General features: G+C 42.2%; 1 protein-coding gene across 1 annotated transcript in view; it reads left to right on the top strand.

Moving 5' to 3' along the window:
• The window catches only part of LOC306781719 (low-density lipoprotein receptor class A domain-containing protein 4-like), a gene marked incomplete at its 5' end in the record, with an annotated part of 150,101 nt that overhangs the window by 15,227 nt on the left and 121,221 nt on the right, over nt 1–13,653 (top strand). The gene's annotated exons all lie outside the window — the stretch shown is intronic.

Here is a 13,653-nt window from a genome sequence, read left to right as displayed (position 1 = left end):
CCTGCACATGCCCATGCAGCATTTAGGCAACAACTTGACTACTTGGGCCGTAGTAGTAAGGATGTAACATAAAAAACCCGTTTAAATTGACTGCTGGTTTCACACAGGACACTGACAACGGTCCCCTGGTTGAAAGTCTGGTGATTTTAGACCCACAAATCCACCTCAATCTCCTCCCTACCTGGACTTTCTACTACGTAGAAGTTCTCCTCCACACCAGCCCTCTCTTGCCTCTCAGTCAATGAGCTTGTAGATGGCTTCAATTTTAAAGTTAAAAATATTATTGATGCCATTGCACCCACTAAAGTGAAGGTTGTCTCGGGTAAGCAAAGATCTCCTTGGAGAAATGCTACGCTGGTCAAAATGGAGAAACGAGAGTGTCGGAAAGCTGAGCGCAGGTGGCGAAAAACTAATCTCCAGGTTCACTGTGACATCTAGAAAGAGAGACTTCGCAATTATAATTTGGAACTTAGAAATGCAAGGCAGTCCTTCTTCTCTGACATCATAACCAAAAACAAGAACAATACACGCGCCTTATTTGCTAGCCTTATCATGCTAAAAAACCCTCCAGTGTCGGTAGCTGCTGAACTCCAATCCACCTGGGCATGCAATCAATTTGCCTCCTTTTTTACTGACAAAATTCAGAAAATTAGACAAGCAGTCAGTGCCTCCACATCAACCACAGGATATGTGTTGTCCCGATCTCTGAATAACATCCATTCAAATATCATGACACAATTTCATTCAATCGACCGTAGAAGCCTAGAAGACATTATACAACATCTGAAGTCATCCTCCTGCTGCTTGGATATTCTACCAACACACTTTTTCAAAAATATTTCAAACTGCATGACCACTGATCTTTTACAAATTGTAAACACATCCCTTCTCTCAGGTGTCTTCCCACAAGCCCTAAAAACTGCAGTTATTAAACCGCTCCTAAAGAAGATTAGTTTAGACTCCGCAACGATGAAAAATTATAGGCCAATATCAAACCTTCCATTTTTAAGTAAAATAATTGAAAAAGCGGTTTTCCAACAGCTGACCAACTTCTTGACCGTAAATAACTGCTTTGACGTTTTCCAGTCAGGCTTTCGACAGCACCACAGCACTGAAACTGCTCTTGTTAAGGTTTTCAACGACATCCACTTAAACATAGACAATGGCAGAAGTTCAGTCTTAGTCTTACTAGATCTCAGTGCTGCATTCGACACGGTCGACCATGCCATACTCCTAGAAACACTAAACATCTGGGTGGGACTCTCTGGCACAGCACTTAACTGGTTTGAATCCTACTTGAAGGGCCGAGAATACTTTGTGTCTGTGGCTGATTACACATCAGAGCTGACTAAAATGACATGTGGTGTTCCCCAAGGTTCAATACTGGGGCCTCTTCTGTTCAAAATCTACATGCTTCCACTAGCTCACATTATGGAAAACAACAAAGTGTGTTATCATAATTATGCAGACGACACACAAATCTACATAACTATGTCACCAGGGGACTATAATCCCATACAAGGGCTGGGTAACTGCATTGAACAAATCAACAACTGGATGTGCCAGAATTTTCTTCAATTAAACAAAGATAAAACAGAAGTAATTGTTTTTGGTACCAAGGACGAACAATTGAAAATCACCGCTCTGCTTCAGTCACTGATGTTAAAACCCACAAACCAAGCCAGAAATCTAGGTGTAGTTATGGATTCAGACCTCAACCTGAACAGCCATATCAAGACAATTACAAAATCAGCCTACTATCACCTGAAGAATATATCAAGGATTAGAGGACTTATGTCTCAACAGGATTTGGAAAAACTTGTCCACGCATTTATCTTCAGCAGACTGGACTACTGTAACGGTGTGTTTACAGGTCTCTGTAAAAAGTCCGTCAGAAAGCTGCAGCTGATTCAGAACGCTGCAGCTCGAGTCCTCACTAAGACCAGGAGGGTGGATCATATCACTCCAGTTCTGATGTCTTTGCACTGGCTTCCTGTCCAACAAAGAATTTACTTTAAAATCCTGCTGTTTGTTTACAAAGCACTGAATGGTTTAGGGCCAAAATACATCTCTGATCTGCTGCTACCTTATGAACCATCCCGACCCCTCAGGTCGTCTGGGACCGGTCTACTTTCTGTTCCCAGAGTCAGAACTAAACATGGAGAAGCAGCGTTCAGTTTTTCTGCTCCACATATCTGGAACAAAGTCCCAGAAAGCTGCAGGTCTGCTGAGAGCCTCAGCTCATTTAAATCAAGATTGAAGACCTTTCTGTTTGCTGCTGCCTTTAATTGAACCACATTCAATTAATATATTCATCAATATCCTGCATTTCTGCATTTTACTACTGCATTTTATTTCTTATACAGTTCTTAATTGTTTTTAAATCTCCTTTTCTTTTGCCTTATGTTTTGATGCTTTTAATGGTTTTATGTGAAGCACTTTGAATTACCTTGTTGTTGAAATGTGCTATACAAATAAACTTGCCTTGCCTTGCCTTACGTCACCTGTCCTGGTCTAACAATCCACGTGGATTGCATACTATTTGATTATGTGGGTTATGTGTGATTTGGGGTTGGCTCTATGCTACCCTCAAGGGTCCTGACGAGCTGCTACAGCTAACCGCTAAAGGGTCTGAAGGTCTGTGGGCCGACGATTATAGGCTGGTTGGCTGTTGTAATGATTTAGTCCCTTTTTAAAAACGTGTCTCTTACAAGCACCAGAACAAACGACTGTGGTTCAGCGGTAGAGCAGCGCCATCCTTCAATCAGAGGATTGGCGGTTCGATCCCCGGCTCCGCTAGCCCATGTCGCTGCCCCTTCCATCAGTGTGTTAATGTGTGTGAATGGTTGAATGACATGTAGTGTTAAAGCACTTTGAGTGGTCAGACTAGAAGAGGGCTATACAAAGTACACCATGTACCATATAAGTGCCTTTAAAATAAATATTGTGTCCAAAATAACTCCTTCTCTTCTAAAATGAACTATACCTTTCTGCCATTCTAGTATAAATCTTCAAAAACATTGAGTAAGTGTTACAATGATGGTGGTCGGTATGTTGGTCGTCATGCTGATGCCGTTAGCTTTGCAGATCAAAACAAAGTATTTCGCAAATGGAAATGTTGACCTACGATTACACAAAATGTTTCTCCTGCTTCTAGTATGTGGAGATAGTTAAATGAAAACTTCTGACCTGCTGGTGGCACTAGATGATGAGTCAGGGGACCAACCAAAGTCCTGAGAATCCATCCTCTGGGAACTATGAATGTCTGTTCCAATTTCTGTGCTCATGTATGCGTTCTTTGCCAAGATTGTCCTGTCTGATCTAAAGCCGTCCATAGAGCCACGCTGCTCGCTAAGAATCCTTTTAAAAAGGTTAAATGACTCCAGGGTGTCTCAAGTGATAAAAACAGATTGGACAAGTCTCTGTGCGAGGAGGATAATGTAAAGATATTCATCCTCAACACCAACATTAATGTCAGCGCTTCATTTGGAATGATGAAATGACTCGGGATAATCGGTTTTCTCCAAAATGGAAAATCAATACTGAAAGTCTAGCAGCCCGGCTGGTGAAACAGACTGACTGAGAATCAACACTTAAACGTGGATCCAGGATTCTGCTGATGGCCCTCGCCTTCATACAGGCGGTACTGTATTAGTGGGCCTCAGCATATTACGCCATAATCAGACTCTTTTCTTTTGTGGCAATTAGAGATGCACTGATTCAGATTTTCTTGGCCGATTTCAGATGGTTTTTTTTGGGGATCTGCCGATTTTCTTTCTTCCCAAGAAGATTCTGTTTGTTTTCTGATTGACAGCAAAAACATTTTTTGTAACTTTTCTTTCATGGAGAACACTGACTGTTAAATCACTCCAAAACCGCACCAAGTTACAGGACCTTCAACTCGAACAAAAATGCTCCGGTTACTTATGTAAGTATATTATGTGAGTTGCAGTAGATCCCACTTATTTTTAACATGTTTTCCTTTGCCAGAAGACATTCGATGTGTTGTCATATGTTGCACCTGTTGTCCACCAGGTGCAACATATGACAACACATCGAATGTCATTGACCTGACAATTTGTGTTGTGTGGTTATACACGGCTAGCTGCAGGGCGATCCCCAGCGAAAACGTACTTCCTGTTGTCTGTGTTGTGATGTCAATTCCGGGAAATAGCACAATATAAAATGTTTGTTCTCCGTTTAAAAAGAAGAAACGTACAAACGATGGCAATTACAAACTCACCCATGTTTTAAATGGTTTCGTCTCCAGTCTGATCTCGAGCACACAGCTGATCGGTCTACATGCCGTCAAAGGCATGTTTAAAGAGTAACCGCACACTGAAACATGTTCAGGCTTTAAACTAAATGATACGACTGTCCTGTAAGGAAACACATCAGTGCTGGTGTTAATATTGGCATTTCTTTCTGAAAATATTCTTTAAAATGTAATGGTTGAAAATGGCTCAGAATGCCATCTACTGTTCGAAATCAGCTCTATCATCTGAGGCAGAGGCCACCATTTGGAACTAAACGCAATAGTCGGGCGCTCGCTTGCTGTTAGAACACGGTGTTACTGTCTCTAAATGTAAGGGCAGAAAACAACAAAAAAATGGGCAGATGATCGGCCAGTCGGCTGACAACCAGCAGTTTCTAACCGGCGGGCCGATCATCTCTAGTTATAACGCTGCTGGTCTGAGAGCTGTTACTGACTCTCATTTGCTCACACACGCATAGAAACACACTGATCCGATCGGACGCCCAAGGACACTTTGGCATCCCCATAAACACACACACACACACACACACTGCTGGAAACGAGTATCCGGCCTCCATGTCTGTCACTGGCAAGCGACGAATACACTTTGTTATATCACAGGCACAAACAAACACACACACACACACACACACAAGTGCAATTCACGTCACACATTTCTGTCTGAGTCTGCATGAGCGCTTTCTGTGGGACTTAGTTTCTCCTTTTTATAGAACAGTGCAGGAGTTGAAAGTAAGAGGAAATAGCAATAACAAAAAAAAGTCTCTCAGCAATCGTTCCTCCCAACAGAGAAAGATTCCTCTTTCGAGACCTTTGATGTGAAACGTTAGTTCTGCAGAGGCTGAAAGTCAATATCACACGTCCTGTAACTCTCCGCCGGTGTCGTAATAGAGAGGTCAGACCAGTTTGGTGCGAATGTGGCGATCGGGGAAGTTCCGCTCTTCCTCTCGTGCTCGACTGCTAGAGTAATCCTCCTCTTCCTCTTCCTATCTCCTATAATCCCATGTTTAACTTGTTGTCCGGCCAGTAAGTGGTGAGTCTGCTATTGATGAAATATTGACAGAATCAGCTGATAAAAAAAAGATGCACATTTGTGGTGATTTTCTTTCTTCTTTTTTTTCATCATTTGAGAAACACATTTAACTCAAATGTTCCTCTGGAAAGAATTGGAGCTTGTATCTCTGCCCGGAGTTCAGGAATGTAACACCTCTGTCAAACTCTATCACGTCTATAGTTCACCCACACAGGTGTTTTCATTTATCCTGCCTGATTAGTCCTCTCTTCGAGGTCAAAATGAAATTGGCTCCCCATTCTTTCCAATGAGGAACAAGGCGAGACGTGCTCGATAAAGCGCCTAGCGCCAGATCGAGCCACTTTTTCCTCTCTGTGTTCAGTGAGTGGAGGAGAATCTCTCGATCAGATAATGGGGCCTTAACATTTATTCTTGTATTTCTTCTGAAGTGACTTTATGGTCACACCACTCTGCCGGACAGTATCATATACATCAGCTTGATCCAGCTCTATATTGAAGCTACATAGTGTTCAAACCATTGAATGTCGACAAGAAGTGATGTAGTCACCTTGACGTCACCCATTCGTTTGTGGTAAACAATTTTGAAGCCTCGAGTTCGGAATTTCGACTGTCGCCATCTTGGTTTTTGGTTGTCGCCATCATGGCCTTTTGCAACAAGAAGTGAAACGAGAGGTTGGAGCTAAGACTTGGATATTGACGAAGACATTTTAGGCGATTTAAAAAGTTTCATAAACTCATGTTCACAATGTTGATTGACGTAATAGATCAAATAACAAGTAGAGTCATTTTCTCGTAGACTTCCATACAACCAGACTTCTTTTGCACTTTTGGGGTCTCCACAGTTTTATTGGTTGGAACACAGCTGGAGTGTACATCATTCATTTTTTTATTGATTTGATTAGATTAAGAAATCAGTTTATTTGTAAAAACATTTTGGATCTCCATATTTTGATCGTATCCATTTAGTCTTGAGACTCGAGGCTCAGATGCACTGAGAGCGTTAAGTGATGCGCCTCATTCGACGCCTCTCCATTTGAAATGCCAAAACCACAGAACCAGCAGTATTTTGGGAAAAGGTCGCAATTCATAAGTAGGCTGACTCAAATTTGTATTTGTTTAATATTATTGTCATCATTATCAATTTCTAATTTATACTTTTTGTTTTAAAAATGTCTTCTGTCAGACATTTTGTATTTTAAGATTCGATTGGGATTTAACATACAAAATTATAATGAAGGAAATGAAAAGACTAAATACAAATGGCAGATTCCAAATTTCAGTTTTGTCTGCGAGGTTTTATACTGCCAAGGTTTTTATATTGTTGTGAAGAGAATCATGCTCAATAGCAGTAAAGGCATTTGTCTGATAAATAGTGGCATTTCTGTGTACCGTGACCTCTCATATTTTCATTGTAGCTGTCATACACAGTAGCCCTGATCTTGTTTAACGGTGTTCTCATGAGCACTCTTGTTTGCTTCCTGCTCATTTCTTCATCCCTCACAATTAAGTATCTGCTGATCAGATCTTGGCAGACCTTGGATCGATCGTTCATCTCATCACTCTGTCTGGCATTTTCAAATCATGCTAATTAACCTGTGTTTGTAACACACACACACTTCGGGGAAAGGTTTACTGTTGCCTCGCATTTTCCGTCATTTCAAAGCTCCGCTTCGAATGCATGTGAATGGGAGTGTTGCTGGAGAGGAAGGAAAAAGAATGAAGAGCGGGGGAGGAGATGAGGATAGCCAGAAGATGGGAGACTAAAAAGCAAAGTGAGAGGATGGACAGAGGGGACGAAGAGAGGAGAGGATAGGCAGAAGAGACTGAAGGAGGAGACATCGGAGGAATAGATGAGGTAAAATGAAAGACAGGGCGAGGGGAGAGGAGAGGAGAGGAGAGGCTGGGCAAGTCACTGAGGCTTCACTAATTGCCACTCAGAAGACTCGTTCCAAAGAACAGTCATGCTGGTCTGTTCTTTGAATCGGATCTCTGTTCTTGCCTCCCTCCCCCCCACAACTGTCTAGACAAGAGCAGAACAAGCTGTTCTTGTTATGGGGAGGAAGAGGAGAAAATGTGCAGTGTCATTGGGTCGCTCAGTGCCAACCGAGCAAATCGGAAGCACTCTCTCCAGGAACCGGCCTTGAGAGGCGTTTGTGCAGGTATGAGTCGCCCTGTGTTTGTGTGTCGATGAACTGCACCAAAACACAGCGGCAGCAACCCCCCCCCCCCCATGCCTCCCTAATAAATTTCATTAAAGTGTTTATTTCTACCTTTCCCGTGAAGGAGTATTTTTTGCTGCCATCTATTACCTCGCCAAGGACAAGAACAATCCTGACCAGGACGGCGGGGATCACTTAAAGACCTGCGTAATGGCATCAAGTCATGGGTTTGGTGCGCAGACGTCAGTGCTGATTTGATACTATGGCAAACAAACATCATTTGACTGAACAGTTTGTGTAAATGAATGTCATGTTCTGTATGAGGCAGGACACATTTGTGGAACTGAGTGATTCTGTAAAGACTTTCAAAATAGCACTTTCTTGATTGTAGTGTTTTCCTGTTGCTTCGTATCTCAAAGCTGAAAGTTGTGGTTCAGACGTGGTTATTTTTGGAAAGCGTTTTAACGTTTGTCAAATAATGGCTGAAAGTTTAGGTAATAAAACTACTTGGTTAGACAAAACATTGTAGTTTGGCTCGTCTTCTTCTGTGGATTTCTACATTGTAGCAAATGGTCTTCTGTCTTGCCTGGAGGACCTTCTGCAGCATGGGGCGGTCTATCACCTGGAGCCCCGCCTCCGTGGAGGGTCCGACTCAGCTGAGATGGAGGCTGCTAGCAGAGAGGCCTCTAGAGAACACAAGATGGCGGAGTGTCGAGACCAATCGGAGAGGCTGGAGGACTCCTCGATAAATGGTCTGCAGGTGATCGAGGACTCTGCAGCAACCAACTGCGAGCAGAGAGAGGTGAAGGAAGGAAGGCCAGAGAGATATGGTACAGCACATGATTGACAAGCAAGGTTTCATAGGAGGGCAACAAGTGGTGAACACGAAGGACTGTAATTTCCATAATTCCTGAAGACTACAAAAAACACAGAACCGAAGACCAAAAAGCACAGAACCGAAGTATCATAAGCGCTAATCCGTTGTATTCAAAAGGGGTCCTCTGAAATAGGCTCAGACGCACGACGCAAAGAAGCAACCCAACTACAACTCAGCTCACACCAATCAAGGCATCAGCTGTGCGCTTATGTTTCCGAAGGTAACAGGCGAAGCTAACAACTTGTCTGTCACCACACAAAGACGAACAGTTCACCACATCCCTCCTTTAACTACCGACTTGCTTACCCAATGAACCATTCATACCTACAGCACACTGCAGCAGCAGTCTTCAGGTTAAACACCTGCAAGGTAACTGGGTCCAATACCCAGACAACAGGCTGTGCAATGCTCATTACAGAGTCCAGAACATTACAATCATCACAAAAACCGGAATACAAAACATGCAGTTAGCAGGAACTACCAGAAAATATCATTTCCATCAGTAAAGCCAGGACCAGCAAACACTTCAAGCCTAAGAACAGCATCCAACTCAAACCTGACACCCAACAAACAGCGCTCCAATTACTCCGAAAAAGTTCTCCACAGAAACCAGAACAGATGAAACACACTTTGACTGCCTGAACACAACACCCAAACTGATCCATACAGAATTTAACTAAGACACAAACAGTAAGAGCAGCCCATACACAGCTATCACTGCAGCCCTGTCCCTCTGACTGCCTAACCAGATACTAAGTAAGCTACCCCCTAGTTTTCAGGTGCTACTTGTGGTGGGTGCTCATGCACTAAAACCCGCAGGCCCGTTAAGCAACCAGGAACTGGCCAGTCTCTGCTCATCAAGCAAATTACAACCAGCTGAGACAACTTCTCGACACAAAGCTTGTGTCACCTGGTCAATCAAGTTAGGACGAGGCCCCACATGTTACAACCTGGCGCCAAGGCTGCAACATCTGGGAGACAAGACGAGTGTAAAAGTACGTACACATAACCAAACTAATCAATCAATCAATCAAATGAAGCAGCAGTCATGTCAGCCCAGGAGAGCAGACGGTGCCTCTTTATAGCTGGCACTTCCAGCAGTCTCAGGTGTGGCTCATCAGCGGCGGATTAACATCCTGTAACACAGAATAGACAGCAACCAGGACGCAGACCCCTAGTGGAAGGGAGGGGTCGTCACACTGACTAACAGGTAATGTCGGAAAATGCTAAGAAATGTAGCAATGGGAAAAGAAAGACAAGAAAGAAGAAAACTGCTTACGAACATGGACACAAACAACGTAACAATGTGAACTAAAAAGTGAAGTGACGGAACTAGATTGGGGTTTGAAAGATGTGGCATTTATTATGCAGTGAGGATGGAACAAAAGAAGTGTAGAATCCACTGCTTTTGATGCTCGAACCGCACACTAGCCGTGTTTCCATTCACATATTTACATGCATATTTTCAAGGATTGCATCAGAGAGGCACTTGTATAGAAACGTCAACATTTTATAAAAATTCCTCGATTGCAGAATAAAGTTTTTATGCTGGCTTGAGTTGTTTTTTTTGCCTTTGTCAAAAAAAGAGTTGACGCACAAAAAGGATTACGGAAAGGCCTTTGCTGAATAAATTCTGCAAACACTGAATCCACATGACTGATCAGCTGTTTCTGCTGTCACCGTCTACTCAAATATTCCAATACCATGTTAATGCTTGTCTTTGTCTACGGACAACATGAAACATGACCAACACCAGCTGAAATGAAAGAATATTTTGCCCAATTGGAACAAATTCCCGAAGACTTCTCTCCATTTTTCTCTACATGACATGCAACATGCAAGCAAACATACTGTAGAGTTTTACCTCTGTAAAATCTTTCAGTGCAGTAAACACCTTAACGTCTTTCCTTAATGAAGGGAAACGTTCAAGGCATTTTGTGCAACACCTTTGAGTAAGTCCCTCAACACTAAACCGCTGGAGTAGTCCTCTGAGATCCTCCACAGCTGATGCTGCGCTTAGAGGGAGCAAACCCCAAACAAAGGTTTCATTTCAGTCAGAACAAACCAGTTGACACACACTAAGCCCAGAGTTCTGGGCCCCCTGGGATTAGTCGTCCAGCTTCTGAGTTCCTCTCCGGTGTCTTGCTTTGTCATGTCACATGGTGTTTTTGCTCCATGATTGATTTTCTTTCCTTCTCTATAATCTAAGAAAAAACTATTTTTGATCTCTTAGATATAAAAGTAAAAATACCCCCAAATCATATCCATGGAGACGGCACGCTACCTCTTTCAACAACGCTGTTATGAACCCGCCTCCTCCACTCAATTATAAGTGGTTAAAAGTCTTTGTGAGTTTTAATTGCAGTAACAATTGTGTTGGCAGGTGGCTTCGTGACTTTACCTCAAGTTTAGTTTTATGTGACTGGTGTTGACTGGCTGTACGTGTGGAATGTGAACAAACGTCTCCTTCCAGAAACAAAGATGTGGTTGCTGCCAATAATCCACGCACCTGTCGACAGTTTTCATTGGGAACTATTTCTTAAAAGAAAGAAAAACACCCGGGCAAACTGTTGACAGTGTGGTCTGTAGATTGTTCCGAGTAACCAGAACACTGTTTCTGGAAAAAACACATTCCTCGTTGAGGAAACCACATATGAAATTCCATTTACCTCCATTGTATTGGGATGTGGAAAAAGACTCAGCAACAATTATTTAAAACGCTCTGCAAGTAAAACCCAGACCATGAAATACTTTCCTTTTAAATGTATTTGAGTCGAGCAGTATTTTTATTTTAGGATGAGAATAACAGCCATGCTAACAGACCTGACACGTCACAAAAAGAGTCACATTAGCTTTCAAGGTACAGAACATTTCAAGTACAGCTTTCCTTTCACCAACAGACAGGGACTGTCTTTTGTTGCTGTTGGAAACTGTTCACAGACTAGATAGACCAGATGTGAGGCAATGTTACACTTTCAGTTTGATTTTCTCACTAAAATCTCTCTCAACAGAATCCTCTAACCGTCCAGCTGCCATAATAAGGAAAGGAGAAACCCTGAGTTGGTAAAAATGTAAATGTCCTCACTTCAGTCGCTGTCAATTACCGCCTGCAATCACAGCAATAAGCCTAACGAGCCGCAGAGGGGTTGATGGACTTTTTGCCCTGGGTTTAACCTGAGTGGAAGACTGCAGGCACTACTCGGGGCTAGAAAGACCACAATCACCCTTTTGCATGTTTTTAAAGTAAAACAAAAGCGTGTATATGTTTTTAGCACATTTCAAAAGCTTATCTATGTTTTTTATCAGATGCAAAAGTCTCCACAGATTTTATACATCAAAGTCTGTTTACAGGTTATTAGGGAGTACAACTGCACATGTGAAAAGTTCTACGTAAATTGCCTTTTGCGTGTCTCCATAAAAGGCTGTGTGATGTCCCATTGATCTCATAAATGTCTGTAAATGATGTCACTCGGGTGACATCATTTACGGACTATCCAGGGGGTGTGGAGTAATAAAGAGGTGAGCTCACCACACCTCTGTATTCCGTGCCTTATCTCTTGATAATGCTACAGGCTAAATTAGCCGCTACTAGCATAAGACACCGGAATCTTCGACTGAACTGTCTGCAGTTGAGATGTAATTCTGAGCAATGTAGGCAGCAATGAAAAAGAAAATATCTCTCGAACCTGTTTATTCTAGATCGATTGTTATCCTTTTTTTAAAAACGTCCATTGTGAGTCCCTCGATGTTGTTGTCACAGACTGCGATGCTAAATCAGTGGCGTACTCTTCTAAAGTTACATGTCTGATGTATCACACCACCTTTTGTTTGTCTGCAAAAAGAAATTACTTTTGTGTTTTCAGTTGAACTATTGAAGAGGCAACATTAATACCATATATTAAACACATCTGCTGTGCGTCGACCCAAACAATCTTACACACTTCTCAGGAACGCCGAGAGGGAATTTCATCAAATTTGGCACAAACATCCATTTGGACTCAAGGATGAACTGTCGCTGCGACCTAACAAAACACAATTTTTGCCCATTGCTCAATAATTCATATCCTGTCTAATAGGATAAAAATTTGGACCGACATGGATGTAAACTGCTATTTTGTTTTACAACAACATCCCGGGTTTGATTCCAGCCCTGGGACGTCTGTTGTATGCAGGTGTCAACCTCCGGGAAGTCAGATTGTATGGAAGTCTATGAGAAAATGACTCTACTTCTCTCTTTATTTATTATCTCAGTAAACATGAGTTTATGGTCTCAATCTCTAGTTTCAAGTCTTCTGCAATACAGCATGATGTTCATTTAGTAACTGATGGTCCATTTAGAGTAAATAGACCATAAAGTAGGGGATGCTTTAGGGCGGGCTTACTGTGATTGACAGGTCGCTACCGCTACCAGAGCCGTATGGTGTCTCTACGTCACTCCTCAACATTGCAAATAGGGTGACGTCCACCATTAGTTACGAAAATAACAAAATGGCGACAGCCGTAATCCAAGATGGCGATATTGCCAAACTCAAGGCTTCAAAACGGCAGTCCGCAAACCAATTGGTGATGTCATGATGACCACATCCACTTCTTTTATACAGTTTATGGTTGCATGTCAAACCCTCCCCCCACCCATTTCTGCACTGTCCTCTGTGAAATAAAGGCAAAAAATGTCCCCAAAAAAAAGGAGATATGACTTTACGCGTGAGCTCCATGTACAGTCTGTCCTCATCCGTGCAGAGACTGTCCATCTCCGCAGTCGTGGTGAGCTCAGTGTGAGTGCAGCTCTCAGAGAATGGAACGCTCCAAACCACACACATCAACCTCCAGGGCATTCTAACACGGCCTTGCTTTCCAGTGCATCAAACACTTTGTTGTTGTTATTTCCATTTCTTATGATTAAAGTTCAGCATGATTATTTATTCCCCCCAGAATATATATATATATATATATATATCATGTTTTAATTCGCTTTCACATTTATAGGTTTGAGGTGTTTTTTTTCACCAGATAGTGCTAATCAGGCATATTAATATTTAGGGGGAAAGAAGCATTCTGGTAATAACTGTGACAGCAGCACATTACGGTTTCGGGGGCTGAGGCACATCAAAGGCCTGCTCGAAAAGCTGTTTATTTATTTGTTGTTTTGAACCAGAAACCACTTTTTGTGCATGACCTTGTTTCTGCGTGAACTCAACACATTAACTGTGCTTTGTGTTTAAGCTCACAGGTAGAAAAAAAAAATACAAATAAAAAATATAAAGTATCATCTGACATTCTGAGGCGCAGATAACAGGGATAACTGCTCATA

The sequence above is a fragment of the Melanostigma gelatinosum genome, assembly GCF_949748355.1.
Source record: "Melanostigma gelatinosum genome assembly, chromosome: 9".
NCBI classification, from domain to species: Eukaryota; Metazoa; Chordata; class Actinopteri; order Perciformes; family Zoarcidae; genus Melanostigma; species Melanostigma gelatinosum.
Note: the sequence above shows the minus strand (reverse complement) of the source record. Positions and strands in the feature narration are given on the sequence as shown.